Genomic DNA, 19,488 nt, shown 5'->3' with positions numbered 1-19,488 from the left:
CTTGGGTTACTTTGTCCTATAGAGCCGTGGTAGCTCAGATGGCAAGGGTGTCTAGCTCCTGACCGGAAGGTCCCGGGTCCTATCCCAGGTAGGGGCAAGCCATGTAGCTTGCTATAGTTCCTTCCAGATGGCTTCCAGGTCCACTCAGCCTGCTTTCCAAATGAGTACCAGGGGTTAATCCCTCTGGGGGTGATAGGCTGGCCAGAGCGTGATGCTGACCACATCATCTCCACTTCCAGCGTCGGATAGTCAAGAAAAAGATAGAAGGGTTCTTGTGCTTTCAAAATTGCTAGTCAGAGTAGTCGGCTACATCTGTCAGCTATATCTGCGACACATGGTGCAAGTTGATCAAGTTCTCACCTCATTTCCTGTCCTTTTTGTGAGGCTCCTTCTAATGTAACAACGTTCAAGCAGGACAATGCATGTCCTCATACTCTTGTAACAACAACAGCTTTGTTGGGAGATGAATAGTGACAGTTATGCTTTGCCAGTGTCCGGCTTGAACCACTCTGAATTCTGTGGGGATGAGACGGGTGGAAGTGTGACATATAGTATTGGACTCAGAAATCACTGACCAATGAACAAATGATTGCCTAGACTGCACAAGAGGAATAGGACAGCATCCAGGAAGACAGCAGCTATAACATATAGGCTGCGACTTCAGCTGTAGACCTGCTTCTAACCAGCCCTGTTGCTGACAAATGTTAATCAGCATTATGAATATACTTACAATGTAATCTCTTCAATAAAAATTCTAGTGCATCTTCTACAAGAAAGCATTTTTATTTTACTTATATTATATTTTAATGTTGTTACTTTTATGAATTATATGTTTCTTTTGTTGCTTTGTACACATTTGTTTTACAATCAAATTTCACATTTTTCCAGAATGACAAAGAGATGATTCTCTGATCGGATTTTTTTTCAACAGACAGCACCAGCAACATAAGATGTTGAAAACTGAAGACTTTTTTTCAGCTTTAAGATCTTTAATGAACAATTATTTGGATGTCATTTTAAATGAAAATAAGGTATAATTAACACTTTGATGCCTAATTCTGATAATATTAATATATTTTTAAAGGAAAGTATTTTCTTTAGGAATTAAGGGAGTAGTAATATAATATTTTTTCAAAAACATTAATATGTACAGTAATAAGCTATAGTTTTTTTCTTGCATTGTTCATTGTTCATTATTCATTCATATCACCCTACAACTCACAACTGGCATCCCCATTAAGCCACAGATAGGTGTGAAGGTCTGTACCTGGATGGGTGACCTCCTGGGAAAAACTAAGGTTTCTGCTGGAAGTGGTGTTAGTGAGTCGAGCAGGGGGCGCCTACCCTGCTGTCTATGTGGGTCCTATTGCCCTGAATAGTGACGGGGAACTATGCTGTAAAAAGGCGTTGTCTTTCGGATGAGACATAAACACGAGGTCCTGACTCTCTGTGGTCATTAAAAATCCCAGGGTGTCTCTCGAAAAAAGTAGGGGTGTAACCGGCATTCTGGTCAAATTTCCTATTGGCCTTTACCAGTCATGACTTCCTAATAATCTCTCATCTATCCCTCCACTGTTAGCCAATGTGTAGTGAGCGTATTGGCGCACTCTGGCTAGTTTGGAAATGGTGACGCATGGGCTGAGGGAGGTCTCCTTTAGCTCACTCGGCTGGTTCCCTGTTGCGTTATGCCGGAGACCTGGGTTTGCACCCAGGTGTTGCGGGACGAGCCGGCAGGATGGAGCGGTGAGGGCATGAGCCCACGCAGAACTGTGGCAGTCACATAAGGAATTATTATTATTGTCTCTGTCATCTAAATCTATGGCTTAGTGGTGCAAGATGTCTCCATCATCCTTTTAAAATTCAGTGTGTTGTTAATAATGTGTCATTGTTATGCAAAATTCAGCAGTAGCATATTTCCTCTTGGAGCTTTCTAAGCAATGGATTGATTTTAATGGATTTCTTGCTTTTTAATGCTTTTAACAGAGAAGCTGGATCTGAGAGTGTACATAGAGATTTAGGCCACTAGAGGGAGGCTTACACTCCAGAAACTAATAAAAAGGTCAAAATTAGCAGGAGTTAGTTAAATGGACTGAAACCAGCTGATTGTCCTCATATTCATTTATGAAAGGGATCCCTCTGTGAAAAGGTTGAGCAAAGCTTGTGTATTCTGGTTTAGGACAGGCAGATAAAGTCTCGTGATGAGACACTAGTATAATGAACAAACCGACTGTTGCTGCGTCAGGGGCGCTAATACCGCTTGTTCAAGAAGCGTACCTGGCCAAACAGGATCAGCCTGTTGGGTTAGGTTTTATTTAGCAGGGTAAATGGAAAGGCAAGTAGGTTATGGGTCATATACGGATGAGGAGGAACAAGTAATAGGTTTATTCCATGCTGAAAAGAGAAAAAGGAAAACACAATGTTTCGGCTGCGGAGTCTTCTTCGGGTGTGAGGGTGTGCGTGCTCACACCTGAAGAAGGCTCCACAGCCAAAATGTTGTGTTTTCTATTACTATTTACCTTTAACTTGTTCCTTTGCAGCCAACGCATGTTGACGCAGCTACCCATCTGATATACGGATGAAGTTATTAATATTAGGGTTAGTTTGGCCTTGGCCTCAGCCCCAGTTCCACACTTTCCCGTATCAAACAAGGAAAAGCATTTATGTGTGTAGTTCCTCCACGAAATGCTGACATGCTATCGGGTTAGGAGGATCTGACACAATGCTATTCAAGCATCCAGTGTCAGTTATCTCATAAAGTCTGCTTCTTCGGAATTCTATGAAACATTAAATGCTCTTTCATCTTTCTTGAAAGGAAGAATTACCCTTTTAATAAGAAAGATATTTTAATAGAGAGAGTATTGGTTTACTCCTGGATATTTTGTAGTGCAAGTAATTGTTGTGATGATGAAGGCAGGCCCTTTTTTCTTGGTTGAGTATTTATACTCGGATAATAAAAAGATGATAATTGAAAGCAAGTTACAAAATTATTATAATAAAAAGTTAAATATTTCAGTAACTTAAGCCTACCATAGTTCTTAATCTATTACAAAAGAATAAAAAGCATATTATTATAATTGTAACGAACAGTTCTTTCCGGACCCTATGCGGACGACACAGTCCGACAGAGTGGGGAGACACTAGGGAAACGTCATGCAGGAAAACGGGGCTGAAGACAAGGGGGCGTGTCCAAGGTGCGCTAGTGCACGGGGGAGGTGTGGCCGAGGTGAACAATCCGAGAGTAGTCCTTAGGGAAAATCCAAAACGCAAAGGTAAGTCCAAAACCAGGAGATCCATCAGAACAGAGAATTAAAAACACGAAGGCCGGGTCGGAACTGGCGGAGAGGGAACAGGAACGGGAACGGGAACCGAGGTTAAAACCTTAACGGGACCAGGCGCTTCCAGGTCCCGGACTCGCACGATATGGAAATCAGATGCAGAGCCCAGATGAGCGTCAATGGGAATGGGAAACAGGTGCACCGAATAAAGTCTTGAGTGAAAGGGCTGGAGCACCCTTAAGGAGGGGGGACTAATATCGTGACAATAATAAATGATTACAATTTCAGATCCAGTTTTAGAGATTACAATAGTTTATGGACAAATTTACAGTAAATGCTACAGGATATCTGTATAATGCACGTGCAGCCAGCTATATGGAGAAAATGATAAAGCTACAAATATAGTCCAACAAGTAGTGCCGGATTTCCCATGTCTACAGTGCCTAGGACCTATGAAATTTTAGGGCCTGCGAAGGAGGGAAACAGTAGTGACTAACAAAAACTGAGCTGAAACAACATGCTTGTGATCGACTCTAGGTGCTCCAAATCAATAATCATACTCTATCTAGCGGCTATTCTACAAACTAGAAGTATCGAAGTGATGGTCCCTTGACTCGCTCCATCAATCATTTGGTTTAGCATTTAAAGTGCATTGTGTCAATTGACATAGTTCAATTGGCGTTTACCCCTCTTTTTGCATATTTTGGATTGAAAGTGCCTAGGGCCTATGAACACCAAAATCCGACCCTGCCAACAAGACCTGTTTTCTTGCTAATTCTCAGTATAAAGGTTATTACTCCTTTAGAAGCTAAAAGAGACTTTCAGGAGAGGCACAGCCATCATAAAGGTTTTACTAATTTGTCAATGTAGGCTTATGAATTCAAGATATTCAGAAGGACAAATCTACATCTAGTTAATGTAATTAACTTCGAAGAACCTTAGTTTGGGAGTGCAGGTCAGATATGAGTAGAAATACAGTATCTCTACAAGAGTGAATACATGAATGCAGAATCAAGTGACTCATTTGGACAGTTTCTTTAATTGGAACATAATAAAGCATGCTTACTTGCCAACATCAACTCGAAAAGGGTTTCATCCCTTTCTACAGCTTAAATAGTGTTGGATGTGACGTCTATCAAACTCTCATTTCAGCACATATTGGTAAATAATGATTGCTTATCATGTTACCATGGAAATAACTGAGGTGGAAAATGTCCCTGTTTTATACTCTCCCAACAGGGAATGGTGACTTGTACTTATGAACTGTAAACTCATTGACTAGAAAAAAACACTCTAGCACACTGCATATTTAAGAGTCCCTTTTCTCTGTAATTTATTGATTTATCCAAGTGGTTCACATAGCTATTGTTTATTGAGAAGAGAATAAAAAAACATGTATCAATCACAAAAAGTATCTTTGAATACTTCCTAAGGGCTATGAGCCCTCCTCACAGCAGAGCTACAGGGGTGCCTCTGAACCACCTGCAATTGCAATTTGTAATTCAAGTCATTTTCATTAAACCCCCGCAGACACTGGGTAGGGACAGATTGAGCTCATAGCCTGCAATGCTTCTGTTCTCCACACATGCATGACCCCATAAATTACAAGGGTCTATTGTGTATTTCTGCTGGAAGATCTAGTTTGTACTAAACATGACAAAATGGCAGAATGTGTGTAGATGTTACAGCAGTTTGCATGATATGGATTTCAAACTGAGCTGGTCGCTGATTTCAGTACTTGATCCTTGCTGTTGCTTTTATATAATAATAATAAACTTTATTTTATATAGTGCCTTTAAAGGTGGCTTCTCAAAGCGCTTTACAGAATGACAACCACAATAAATAAGAAGAATACACAAGATAAAATACAATTACAAAACACAGAGGAGACAGTGGATGGTGGTACTAAGTTTAGTAGGACCAGATTGGTAAAGAATGGAACCACTTAAGTAAAGGCTGTTCTAAAGAAGAAGGTTTTGAATCTGGATTTGAAGGAGTAACCCTAGAGAAGGTGACTCTCTGATATCCTTAGGGAAAGAGTTCCAGAGCTTGGGGCATAACAGGAGAAGGTCCTGTCACCCATAGAATGTAGACGGGCTTAGGGGACAGTTAGGAGACCAGAATTAGAAGAGCAAAGGTTGCGAGGTGGGGAGTAGGTGGGTGGGTGATACTCGTTCAGACAGGTACTGAGGTGCCAAGCCATGCAGAGCCTTATAGGTGAGCATGAGTATTTTAAAGTCCAGACGGAATTTGACAGGAAGCCAGTGCAAGGACTCCAGGATAGGAGTAATGTGAACACTTGCACTAGACCTGGTCAGGATACTGGCTGCTGAATTTTGGACATACTGCAGTTTGTTTAATATAGATTTAGATACCCCAGCTAGTACAGCATTACAATGGTAAGTTTGGGAGAACACAAATCAGCTATTCAGCCACAGTTAGTGATAACATAGGGCATAGTCCAGCGATATTTCTGAGGTGAAAAAAATATATTTTGACAATATGCTGCACATGTAGGTCGAATGTTAAGCCAGAATCGAATATCACCCCAAGGTTTTTCAATTTTGACTGAAGCTCAAGAACAGAACCATCTACAGATAGGGTTACAGGATTGGCTTTACAAAGTTGATGAGGAGTGCCAATAAGCATGACTTCAGTCTTGTTGCAGTTAAGATGAAGAGTCATCCAAGTTTTTATGTCAGAGATGCAATTAGATAGAACAGAGACAGTGCATCAGTGTCAGGTTTTGTATGGATGTATATTTCATCAGCGTAGAAATGATAGCTGAGGCCATGTCAGCTTAAAAGCTGTCCAAGTGGAAACCTGTAAATGTTGAAGAGCAAGGGGCCCAGTATTGAGCCCTGAGGAACACTAGACTTAACAAGACCAATTTCAGACCTATACCCATTAAGAGAGACAAGTGACAGTGATCAGTGCGGTTAGACTTGAACCATTTGAGAGCAGTGTCAGAAACTCCAGCACTGAGATGAAGAAGGATGAGTATAGAAAGAGAACCAGAATCAGAAGCTATTAGAAGATCGTTTGTGAATTTGACCAGGGCAGTTTCTGTGCTGTGGAGTTGACGGAAGCCGGATTGGAGGGGTTCGAAAAGGTTATTTGCCATGAAGTGGTTATATAACTGAAATGTGACAGCACGTTCTTGAATTTTTGCAAGAAAGGGTAAGTTGGAGATGGGGCAAAAAATGTTTAGACTGTCGAGAGCCATGTTTGGCTTTTTTGGCATGGGGGTAATGGCAGCAGTTCTGTGGACTGTTGGTACTACGCCAGTGCTCAAGGATTTATTTATAATATTGAGGACAATGGGACAGAGAGAAGAGAAACAGGACTGAAAGAAAGTGGTGGGAATGGGATCTAAAATAGATGTAGTGGGTTTCAGGAGTGTAACTAAATTATTGAGGGATGCTGAGTCAAGAAGAAAGAAGCGTGAGAGAAGGGAACCAGAAAAGTTGGATAAGGAGGGACGAGGTATGGAAATTATATGCGTAGTGGAGAGAATGTGATGCTGGATATTGTCGATCTCGGAGGTAAAGAAATCTAAGAATGTACTGCAAAGTTGAGATGAGGCAGGTAATGTGGTGGGGCAGTTTGGCTTTAGCAAACTGTTGATGATGGAGAAAAGATGTCTGGAGTTGTTATGGTAATTTTCAATGTTGTGAGAGAAGTAGGTGGATCTAGCAGAATCTATTGTAACCTTATATTCAGACATGTAATCTCTCCAAGCCTGAAAATTTAGGCCAGAAAGATGCCACCTACGCTCATGTTTGTGGGAGACTGCCTTCATAGATCACAGATGGTTTTAATGATCTCTGTTGCATTACTCTGACCCTGATATTCTTTGCTAGTAACTGTGACATTTTTTCCACCATGATTTTGTCAGATCGTTTCTATGCAATTGTAAGGACCAAAATATAATTTACCACTTATGTAAAGAGCATCACGATGAAGCAAATTTAGTCACATTCTGAGCTCCATATTTGTTTTAATGTCCCTTCATGCGTTTGCATTGCCTTTGTAAATGAAAAGTGGAAATTTGACTGTAATATACTGTTACACAATATCACTGATCTACAAATGTCACCAAACTTAATCTCAAAACTGTCTCACAAGGCACTAATGATCACCCTTTCCTTTCAGTACTAATATATAATAATAAGGTATGCTCAATATCCAGGGTTTTGGACAGTTTTGTGGTCTTTCTAATTAAAGTAAGATGGCGTAACATCCATTCAGCAGTGGAGTAAAGGGTAGATAAAGAAGAAATATCCTTTTTACTGCTTATCAGGTAATGGAGGCAAGATAGTGCTCTGTCATTTCTGACTGTTTTCTTTATTAAGGATATATATTAACCTTTTGGGCTTTGTGTCAGAACTTGTGAGTCAGCCCTGGAGGCCAAACTCTATTATGATAAGATTAAGAGTCCTGTATTGCAGCTTCACAGTAATATTTTTTGAATATTACAAAAATCAAAATTGCACTCCAGAGGGTAATATTTTGCAAAAGTAATGAGAAATAATAAAGTACAGTAATATAGGGGAAACATTTGTTAAAAAAACCTTATACATATATTATGATATTTAATCCAGCTTTCATCTTTATATTTCCAGTAATCAGTAATCAAGGTTCATAGCTGAATAATGTGTACAATACACTTCTCTCTTCTGTTTATTATGCTAGTTCTTATTTTGCAAAATTAAACTAAAATGTGGTTCTAATGGAGTACTGGAGCACCTTGCAAAGTTAAGGTTAGCCTTTGTTTTCATCTATTTTCTAACCCCTTCATCCAATTTGGTTTTGCTGGGGAGCTGCATCACAACAACGAACAGGTGCAAGGCAGTGTCCAACCTGGATGGGACATCAGTCCATTACAGGGCACACGCAGGCAGGCACACATGCACACTTTGGACCAGTTTTCCCAGATGTCAGATCTTACAAACTCCATGGAGATACTGTAACTTCCCAGGTCCAGAATTAAACCCAGGGCCCCAGCTCTGTGAGATGGCAATGCTAAACACTGTTCGCCAAGTAATGCTAAAAACACAAGAAACAGCAGAAAAGAGGATTTCTCCATCTTATCTCTTAAAAAAATGTGTGGTCTTTTTAAGTAAAAATATATGAATGATAAAATAAGACATTTGATGATATCCTATACAATGAGATTAAATGATATATATATACAGTATATTATATGTAGATGACCTACATGGAGGAGGTCAATCTCCTTACAATGTGGTGTGAAGACAACAACCTCACCCTCAACGACAGCAAAACCAAGGAGCTGATCATTGATTTCGGAAAACTATAAAACAGTCATGCCCCAATCCACATCAAAGGGACTGAAGTGGAAAGGGTCAGTAACTTCAAATTCCTTGGTTTCCATATCACCGAGGACCACACATGGTCTCTCAACGCCACTTGTCTGAATAAGAAAGCACAACAGCGCCTGTACTTCCTAAGACGGTTGAAGAAGGATAAGATATCTCCTCAGATCCTCACTAACTTTTACAGATGCACTACAGAACAGAAAGCATACTGTCAGGTTGCACCACAGTGTGGCATGGCAACTGCATTATTGCTGACCGCTAAGCCTTACAGTGGGTGATGAAAACTGCCCAGTCCATCACTGCTGTTGCTCTCTCATCCATCCAGGACATGTATGACAGACAGTGCTTGAGGAAAGCTCTAAGCGTCGTCAAAGACCCCACACACCCCAGCTACAGACTGTTTGACTCTCTACCATCTGGAAAACAGTACCGGAGCATCCGGGCCTGGACTACCAGACTCAGAGACAGTTTTTACCCCCCGTACCATCAAACTATTAAACCCAGCCTCTCTCACTTACAATCTGAACCCTTGCCTTTTCTCTTCATCAAAACTCAAACACACATTGAAATCTACCTCTACCACACATGAAGTTCATTCCCCATAATTTTGCATCCTTTTCTTAATTCTGTTGACATATGATTGTGCACAACTGTTGTTGTTTTGCACATTACCTGTTACCTGTTGTTGTTTGCACATTATCTGTTGCTGTTTTGCAAATTGCCTGTTGTTGTTTTGCACATTGGCTGTTGTCTCTGTCTTTCTTTTCTTATACGATTGTATTGTTGTTTTTTGTACTACTTACCATCTGAGAGCTAGCTAAATAGCATTTCATTATACCATATACCTGTGTATGAGTATAATGACAATAAACTTGAACTTGATATGTTGTATAAAGTAAAAGGAACAGAGAGAATGTTTTAATTTAATCATTCGGATGTTCAGGTGAAGAAACACATGGTCTACTTCCTAGCCTTGCATTTCTATTAATTTACTGTGTTTGTTCTTGCATGTTCTAATTTATGTGAGCTTGTGAAGGTCTATTATAAATTATTTCCTTGCCCATCCACCACCAACCCTGATCAGAATCCATTCAAATGGAAAGTTTTCTTATTTTTGTTTAAAAAGATTCAAGAGACACACAGTACCTCTTTTAAGCCTGATAGGGCAAAAAGGCTGTGCATATGTTGGTATTATGGAGATATGTAGGAACCAAAAAGCAATGCAAACTTGCAGCAAACCCTAAGCAAAGTAGTTTTTTTGCACACAACTTGTTACTATTTTTCAGCCTTCAAACTGTATCTGAATAAAAGCTGAATTCAAGTGGAATTCTTTTTTCTTCTTTGTTCATCTAAAACATGGGAGAAAAGTCACCATAAAAGTAGGAGTCTTAAGGCTTAATCAATGCACAAAATGAATAATTAATGGTGACATACTGTATTTAATAGTAGCATTGCCACCTTGTAGCCTCATCTCACCAGATCCCTGAAAATGAGGCAGAGCTTCTGTCATCCAGCGGTGACACTTCTTAGCACTGTGCAAAATACAAGCACTTAATTAATGTTAATTATTGCTGTGATTACTGATTGTGTGGTTATGCTGCTGATGGGATGCAATTATAATTAAAATGTCTGCTTGATGAACAAAAATATAAGACTGGGTCTGGTCATTATTGGAATAAGAGGCTTCTAAGGCTGCTAAAGAAAACAGGAATTGGAATTCGTGTGCCAGTAGATGAAATTCTTCCTTCTAGACCCTGTTTTTGTGGTCACACTGCACTGTTGGAGGTGTAATCCTTTCGATGAAATGATAAAGGCCATTAAAAATCCCATGGCACTGTTCAAAAGATCAAGGGTATTAAACCCTGATGTCCTGGCTAAGTTGCACTCTGGGTTTGTACAGTATAGTCTTCTTAAAAGTTTCTCCTTGATTAATAAAGCAAATTCTCCCTTTTAACCCTGATCTGCTGCACAGTGGGGCCAACTGGCTTATACAGTCTGGCTGCTTCCTACAGTATATAGAGTGCTTTTGAATCCTTTGGGATGAAAGGTGCTATGCACAGTAAATGCAATTAATTATTATTACATACACAACAAAATAAAGACACCAGCATGAATATATACATGGATAGCAGGGCTAATAATTTTTTTTTTTTAAATTTTTAAACTACATTTTAAAACTTCAATATCCTCAAACATCTGTGTTATATAAACTCTCTACCGAGTGCATTGCAAGCAGAGTATTCTCAGTAGGCGGAGCCTTAGGGGTAAGCGAAGTCCTTTTAATGGGAGAATAGGTCATGAAAAAGAGCTGTCAAAGAAAAAGATGTTTGAGGCGACAGGAAAGAGCCCGGGTCACTAAGAGAGAAGCTGTAAAAGGATGGAAGCCGCCCATTCTGTCCCAGTCAAGACATACCTAACCAACCTGATATGAAGGTCTCTTCCATTCCTCTTGAGGGCTTTGTCTAGGTAGGACAACAAGCAGAGCCAGGTTGCTCTAGTCAATATAGACTGTAGTAAATATGAGTTTCAGAAACACATTTGCAATATTGCTCTCTTTAGAGGGTGGTTGATAGATTTTCCATCATGACTAATGTGTTGTTACATCAATGGAACCCTATCCCAGAAAACAAGTTATTTTACATGTAATTAACCATAGCTTTTTCTGCCTAAGAAAATCTACATGCTTTCCTATACAGATCCTTTCGGACTGTTGGAACCTGAAACTTACAAGGTGTCAGGATTGAACAATATGGGGACTCTGCAGGTTTTTATAACAAATCACAGAGGCTAAAGAACTGGATGATACTCCATATCCTTCTATATTTCTGAGCAGTCTGTGTGACAGCTATCCCTGCTCCTGCTGGGACTCAATTCCGGTGACTTGTGGGGTCCAAGCACTCATAACACTACTCCCTGGACAGCAGAAGGCTCCGTCACACCAAAAGACAGGGTTCTCTTCCAAGCCAAAGATCTACACTCTTTAGCTTTCAGAGGGGGGTTACATCACTCCTGCAGCTGGCTCAGTGCACAAGCTCTGTTACATTTAGAAGGGCAGGAACTGTAACAGGAGACAGGACTCTGGAGAGAGAATTCCAATCCAAATCGCAAGGCAAAAACGTAATCCAGGAAACAAGCAAGAAGGTCTGATAACAGTTGAGACAGCAGGAGAGCAACACAAGACTAAATTGTAAACGAGAGAGCAGGCAAGAAGGTTTGATACAGAGTAGATTGTAGTTGTTAATAACGCGGAATTGGGAGCGAGGAAGTGAGGAAAAGGGGGAACCGAACTAGTGACGGCAGTGAACGGTGATAGGTACATTACTTGCGGCGTGAACGTTTGTTATACACAGTGCCCGTGGGAATGTGAGATGAGACAGAGACGTGTAACGAATGCGTAACAGGAACTTCTGATGATCTATCAGAAGAAACCATTTGTGATACATGAACAGACAAATTGGCCTCAGAAATACAGTGCAGTTGACCATCTCTAAAAACGTTGAACAACTCAACGTTGTCAGAAGATCTCATTAAGTTTATGTGTTCAATTTTTTTTTTAAACAGACAGAAGGCCATATTTTTCAGATTCCTCCGCTATATGTTTTTGATTCTTAGTAATTTGGATGGCATACTTGCAAAAGTATTCAGCATGCTCTAATGAAGTACCATTCTGGTGATTTAAAAATGATGCATGCACATTCATTTCAAGTATCCAATCTTGAATACTTTTAAGGCTGAAAGAAGTTAAATGTTATCAAAGTAAGTCAAAAGCTAAAATATGTTGATTGTGTAAGCATACTTAATACATCTCAACTAGTTCAGGTGCACAAAATGACTTTAATATCATTTCAAAAGACTGAATAATGCACCAGTAATTTTTCCACAGAACTTGTTATGCTTGTCCCCACTGAAGTGCTGAGGAGCAACCTAGTGTTACCATATCAGCCAGCCACACCTCTACTCACCAGTCAGTCAGATGCCATGATAACACATTCGACTGGAAGCCTGTTTCAGCTGAGGGCAATATGCAACCACTCTCCGGCTCAGGTGGATCAGGGTACTTAAAATTGTCTCTGCTAGTGCTGTAGGATCTGTTATTCTGTATTAGCTAATGCTCATGCTGGAGTGAAGCCTCACTCTGAGGTTGTGAGATGAACCCAAGAACAAGCACAGGGGACAGAGGCAAGGGGAACAGGTAGAAGACAAAACACAACCTAGAGCTGTGGTCCAGTGAAGCGAGACTAAAATCCAGGAAGACACTGCAGTGAAGCACAGGAAGAATCCAAAGGCGAACAAGCAGGGTCCAAACCAAGTAGTCACAGAAGAATGTACAGTAGCAAGCACAGGGGTGATCTTGGAACGAAGCTGAGACAAGCAAGGTCAGGAATCCAAAGTGAAGCACAAGGTATAGAAATCAAAACTAGAGTGCTCCCGAGTAAACTCTATAACAGAGCCTGATCCACCTACTGTAAGATGGGGAGTGGTTGTAATTGTTGTAAAGTACAAGCTTCCTGTCCGATTACATAATTAATGCAACCGACTGACAGACAGGTGAGTAGAGGGAGGCCCGGCTGCTGTGGTACTGCTAGCTTGCTCTGCAGGGCTTCAGCGGCTGAGAGCATAACAGAATTAAAAGATCGAGTATAAAAGTAAGTTTTAAGATCACATTTTTAAGGAGCTCACCCCACAATTTGGGGGCAACAGAACACAAAGCATGGTTTTCTGGTGTTCATTGTACAATACTGGGAATGGAAAGAGTCTAAAGAACACAAATGATATGTTGATAGGGAATTCACTTGGTTAGGTCTGGAACCAAACAGTTCAGGCAAACCTTTTATGTAAGTAGCTGAGTTTTGAATTTTAACTTGAAATCCTTTAAAGAGAAAGAAATGCAATAAAGCCAGGCTTAACTATCACTTCAGCCTACCTAATAATCATAAATTCTAAACCTACTGCTCAATGGCAAATTGGGTACACTCAAGAAGCGCTAATGATCATGAGATATGGAGTTTGTGATTGATGTCGGAGTTTAACTCTAGAATCATTATCGTTGTCACTCAGAGCACCAGTTTGAGTCATGTCAATAGCTGGCTGTGAGAAGGATTATCCAAGTGGCACCACTGAATTGCTCGAGCGCAGCATTAATAAGGATTGGGATTAGTCAGTCAGGTCTTTCAGCTCTCCAGCCCACAACAGCTCCTATTACTTGCTGGATGTCTGGAGGCGTAAGTGGCAGTGAGAGTCCAGTTAAATCTAACTCACCTGTAGGATACAGTGGAGACTGCAATGAGACCAATGATGACTCTGTTGGTAGACATGCCCAACAGTACATCTACATCCCTTCCCTAACAAAACAGAAGGTACAGCACTAAAGCCGATTCCAGAATGTATGGAATCAGATCAAAAATCATGTCTATTCCAAATTTATAAAACTAAGGTTTAGTGATATACAGTATCAGCAAGAGTTGAATGAAACAAACTAAGCAAAAACAGTTGGACTCTTTCACAATGTTATACAGAAATTGAATATGGTAAATAAAAAAAGAAAAAATTCTATATGAATTTTCTAGTAACTAATAATAGTTCAGCGCATATGGTTTATTCCAGTCTGTTCTAAAGGACTTGTGACTACAAAGCAGTTTTCAGAACTCAAGTTTAGCTTTAATGCTTTTCATGAGCACATTTTGTTAAGTTCACTTGTCCTGCGATTGTTATCTGGTAACAAAAAGAAATGAAACATTGATGTGAAATAACCCTGACATATATTCCTCTCTATCGACCCTATGGAAATCTAAATGAATTGCTACTGACCCCTGAGGCTTTAGGCCGTCATTTCGTTTTGAGGTGCAAACACTATATTGAAAGGTGGTGGAAAAGGCTTTTGTGATTTCTTTTTCACTTTCAATCACTCACATTGTTGAAGAATATAAAACCAAACATACATTGTTAAGATATTTCTTATTTTTCTTCCCAAAGAAAAAAAAACATTACACACACAAAGAAAATGGCTTCAAAAAATGTCAGTCTTTGAAAATCAGAGAATGTCATTGCTGATTGAAAAATAACTCTGCTAAATATGCTGAAAGGAATGTTTTTTTCAATCATGTATTCTTTATATTAACTTGAAAAATAGGCTGCATTTTTCTTGATTTGCAATTATTATAGCCATAATCTTTAATGAAGGACTATAAGGCAAATTTCATTATTCTCCAATGAAAAGTAAAAGGAATCAACTTGAAAGCTGCTGAAATAAATCATAAATCTGTATGAATATGTGAAACAGATCATCAGTGCAGGTATTCTAAGGAAATAATTAGACCTGGTTGTGTTTGTACAGTGTTTGTAACTGGTAACTACTGTATCTAACCGTTCTACAAATGGCAGTACATAACAGCGAATATATATTTTTTAAGTGTCTATCAATAATAATAACAACTTACACTGGACACTCCACTCAAACGCTTTATAGGTAATGGTGACTCCACTCCAGTGTGCAGCCACACCTGGATGATGGGACGGCAGCCATAGTGCAGCAGAACGCTCACCACACACCAGGTATCAGTGGGGAGGAGAATAGAGTGATTAAGCCATTTATAGCTGGGAATTATTAGGAGGTCATGATTGCTAAGAGCCAATGGGAAATTTGGGCAGGACGCCAGGTTTACACCCCTACAGTACTCTTTTTGGGAAATGCCCTGGGATTTTTAATGACGACAGAGAGTAAAGACCTCGGTACAATTTTGCATCTACAATTTTCAATAATTGTAGGTTCAAAGCAGTCCAATCACGTAAAAAGACAAATATCAGGCAATAGATGACTTTACAATGTAATGCTTTTTTAAACATTTGGTTTTCACAGTGTAATATAAGTAAATATTTCAAATGTAGTTTTAAAAATGCAACTTAGAACAGTTCATTGGTGTCTGACAGATCTGCCAAGGTCGTTGCTTGAAAGAAAAACAAGGCTTGAATTAAATGTGTTTTTTCTATTTTTGCAAAAGAAACAATCAGGTAAACTACTGTCAAAGTAACAAAATTGAAATTCAGAGCAAAATCTTGGGTGAGGTTAGGCCTGCTTTTGGTTCACCCATTTTTTGGAGTGTTGGGCAGGATAAATAAACAGTTGATCCAGCAAAAGCACTGACCTTGAGTTGAGAGAAACACAACTATACAGTACACTGCAGATTAATAAAAAATGAGAAGTAAAAAAAATGAGTTTTATGCCAGCAAATGACAGGTGCTTTCACACATTGGCTGGTGTCTCTCACAACATCTGCAGTGGCAGGGGAAGGACATTTCAGCAGATGCTGCTGGGATATTTGTGAAACAGTAAACCAGATTCACCAAGACAGTGAAGGTGGGTGGCAAAGAAAATAAATAATTAACTGGAGAGTTATTTGTAATTGAGATGACAAATGTGAAACAGTCCATGGATTAGCCTTGTGGAGGACAATATCTTTTGAGTCAAACTATAAAGCACAGTTGAAACAGGTTGTTCTGCTTCTGGCAGTGATTCTACGTGATTATCTTGAAGTGCAAACTGATTTTGGAATTAGCAGTTTTGTTTGGAAATTAAATAGGGAAATGCAATTGACAATAATGGGTAATTTTAGGACTGAAACAAGTATATATTGTTGGCAGTAATATTACAAAATAAGATGGAATCACCTTTTCCACAGCAGATATCTCTGTGGATTGAGTAACAGTAATTTGCACACACTCCTTGATTATCAGCTGAGGTTTACTCTGAGCAGAGAGCTTGCAAAACATGCAATTACAAAAACAGAAACCACTAAAAGGGTTTGAAAGAGGTGGTCTCTGTGTTAGAAAGACTGATTACTGAAAGAAAAGGGCAAAAGGCAGATTAATAAAATGGATGAGGCTTGAGGGACATGGAAATTGAAAGCAACTGAAATTGAAGTCAAATACCTCCACGTGGGTGATAAAATCCAACCTTTAAAGCTAATGATAGAAACATTCTTTTGTTAAGGGTAATAAACAATTTATGTTTGTACACATCAACGCAAGCTTACAAGCTTACAGTGTATTGGAATCCTAAAGTGGAACTGCACATACTATAGTAATATGGGTCAGTGTAGAAGACACTGGTCATACCAAGTTGATCCCAAACTACCTACATGCCTAGAATCCTCCCTTCAATAAATTTTGCTCACGTAGGCCTGAAAATGAGACCTGACCTAACTTTCTTGTAATATCTGATATGAAGTGTACAGTGATTTCCTGGTATAGAACTACAAATGAAAACATATAAATACAGTCCGTGTTTTACAAGCTGACTATCTTATTAAGTCCAGTCTTGAAGAGAATGTTTACCTTCAAACAGGGTTTAAATAACCCCTGGAAACTAATGATGAAGGCATAGTCCAAATGATGAACAGTGTGTTTATTGGCAAGTGCTGTACTATTCCTAAACCTATATATGTAAATGTCACAGTATGATAAAGCCTTACTCTGTCATTTTGTGATGCAGGCAGTAACGTTGATGGACACCAATAGGTGGAGTTCTAGGGGATCCAATTATCTCTTTCCTATTTAAACCCTAACCCTGCTAACAGTTTTTGAATTCCCTCCTCCTCCTCCTTCCTCTTCCTCTTTTGTGTTGCCTTTGTATCCAGGCTCACTTCCCCGACCTCAGGATGGCAACACCACCTTGACCCTTTCTGGGGAGGTTCTCAAAGGTGAGAACAATTTGCTTCCTTCTTGAGCAGCTTTCTCTTCATTCTCAACCCCCCCGAGCAGCATCTCTCAAAGTGTTTCCTCCAGTCAGGGGTTCTTTCTCTTCCCCCTTGAGGGATTCGTTCCCATTCAGTCTTTAGGCAGCAACTCTCAGCGAGTCAAGGGGCTATCTCCTCCTTTCTATCCCCTGAGGGCAGCGCAAGGTCTCAAGTGACCCTCAAGGAGTTAGGGGAGTCTTCCACTTCCCTTTCTATCCCCTGAGGGCCTAGCTCCCAGTCGTGAGGCAGCTCCTCTCAAAGTGGCTCTCCGCAAGTCAGGGGTTTTCATGTTTTCATGCTCCAGAGGCTGCTGAGTCAGCCAACCCAGTCGGCCACCTGGGCTCCCCATGTGGTCCGGGTGCCCCTTTCCCTACTTTACTAACCTCTGCTTCTCCTCTTGAAATATGCTCCAAATATTCCCTGCCACAATCACATCACATAGTAAAGACAAATGACAAATTATTTAGATTAATCTGTAAAATATTTGTATTCACTAATATACATTTTTATAAGTAGAGGCAATTTAGTGTAGTTTACAGAGCTTGTAAAATTGTTATTTTAGCACAGGGTTTCAAGAGCCTATAGTTTTCTTTCACTGAAAGGTTTCCACCAGAAATTTTCCAGTTTTGTCTTCACGCCAAATATAATTCATAACCAATTAACAGTTATTTCTGAAATCTCAATCTCCAATAATTTGTCTGGTTTGCACACTCTTCTTTAGAAACAGCTATTTAATTCTAATGACTCCTGTTTGTCGATAACTTCCTTGGCGGGAATGTTCTGGCACAGTGCCTTATTGATTATCGTCAAATATGCAAACACTCAACTCGATCAGTTTACAAAGGCCCATGCTTAATACTGGTGAAATAATGTTCTTATAAAGTGCTTTAGGGTACTTCAATTTTAACTTACCTATATTTATATCATGTGAGAAAAGGCTACTGGCTACCAACCACTGAAGGGCTTCAACATGAAAATAATGAAAGTAAAACCTTTCATGTCAAACAATTGTTTATTATTTATGATACAAAGGAAAGTGACAGGTTTTAAGCTGTTTAGAAATACACAAAGTGCAGCTTCACTGACCATACAGATATTGCTCTAGAGATTAATTACAGTTTTCAGTCTATAAAATTTAAAGCAACCTGTGCAGGTTAATCAGCTTTGGTTTCAAGGTCTTGAGTTAAAAGCAAGATTTTCATTACTTTAATCTGTTTATTTTGCGTATTTGAAATGTGTTTGTGTATGTGTTTTAAAACGTTTATCATCATTTCAGGTCACAAAGCCTTCTATGTCCCCAATAAAATGGGACAATCCCAGTGACGAAAAGGTTAACCACACATAGCATTGAAAAAACAACACAGCTCTGAACAGCTCTTTACAAGTGACCCTGGCTACCATTTCACAAAGTAAAGTAATAAAATTAGTGCGCCATATGTAATCTCAATTCAGAAACAAGCCCCAAAATGACAAATAATGCTACTTACAAAAAACTACAGAAGGTAAGTCACATTTTCCTTTCTAATAGTGTTTTTTTTTCTTTGATGGCATTGTTCAAGGGGTACAAGTAGAGTGTTGAGGTAAAATTTATGTGATTTTATCATTTTTAATTGATTTTTTTAAATAACAGTTTAATACTGAAAGATTGTCAGCAACATTAAGCCATTACTCTGTACAATGTGCATATACCTACAATACATTTAGCTTTGGTCCAGCATTGATAAGATGAGCAAAGGCATTTTTATAGAGTTCTTTTTTTCTTTCTTTTTTTGGTAATAGCTTCATTGTTGAGCCTCTACTTGTCCACCATATAATCCAGACCAGTGTATCTTTTTTTAGTAAATTGTGGAATAGAGCAGAGAAAGAAAGGGGGGCAGAACAAAAATATATACAAAACAAAAAACACAACCTTTTTGCAAATGCCTTCATTTGAAAGACAGCTGCAGTACATGAAAGCTGGGTTGCTAAGGGAGAATATTTACCGTAACAACATAATGCTGTTTAAATGTGTTCATCATAACAAAAGGAACCAAAACCATGAATTGGGAATAAAAGTGGGAGCATTGGTCACAATTTACAGCAATTTTGTGTAGCTTTACAGAAAATGAGTAACTTTCCCACTCTCCCCAATGTACTACA

The sequence above is a fragment of the Lepisosteus oculatus genome, chromosome 6 (assembly GCF_040954835.1).
Source record: "Lepisosteus oculatus isolate fLepOcu1 chromosome 6, fLepOcu1.hap2, whole genome shotgun sequence".
Classification (NCBI taxonomy): domain Eukaryota; kingdom Metazoa; phylum Chordata; class Actinopteri; order Semionotiformes; family Lepisosteidae; genus Lepisosteus; species Lepisosteus oculatus.
Note: the sequence above shows the minus strand (reverse complement) of the source record.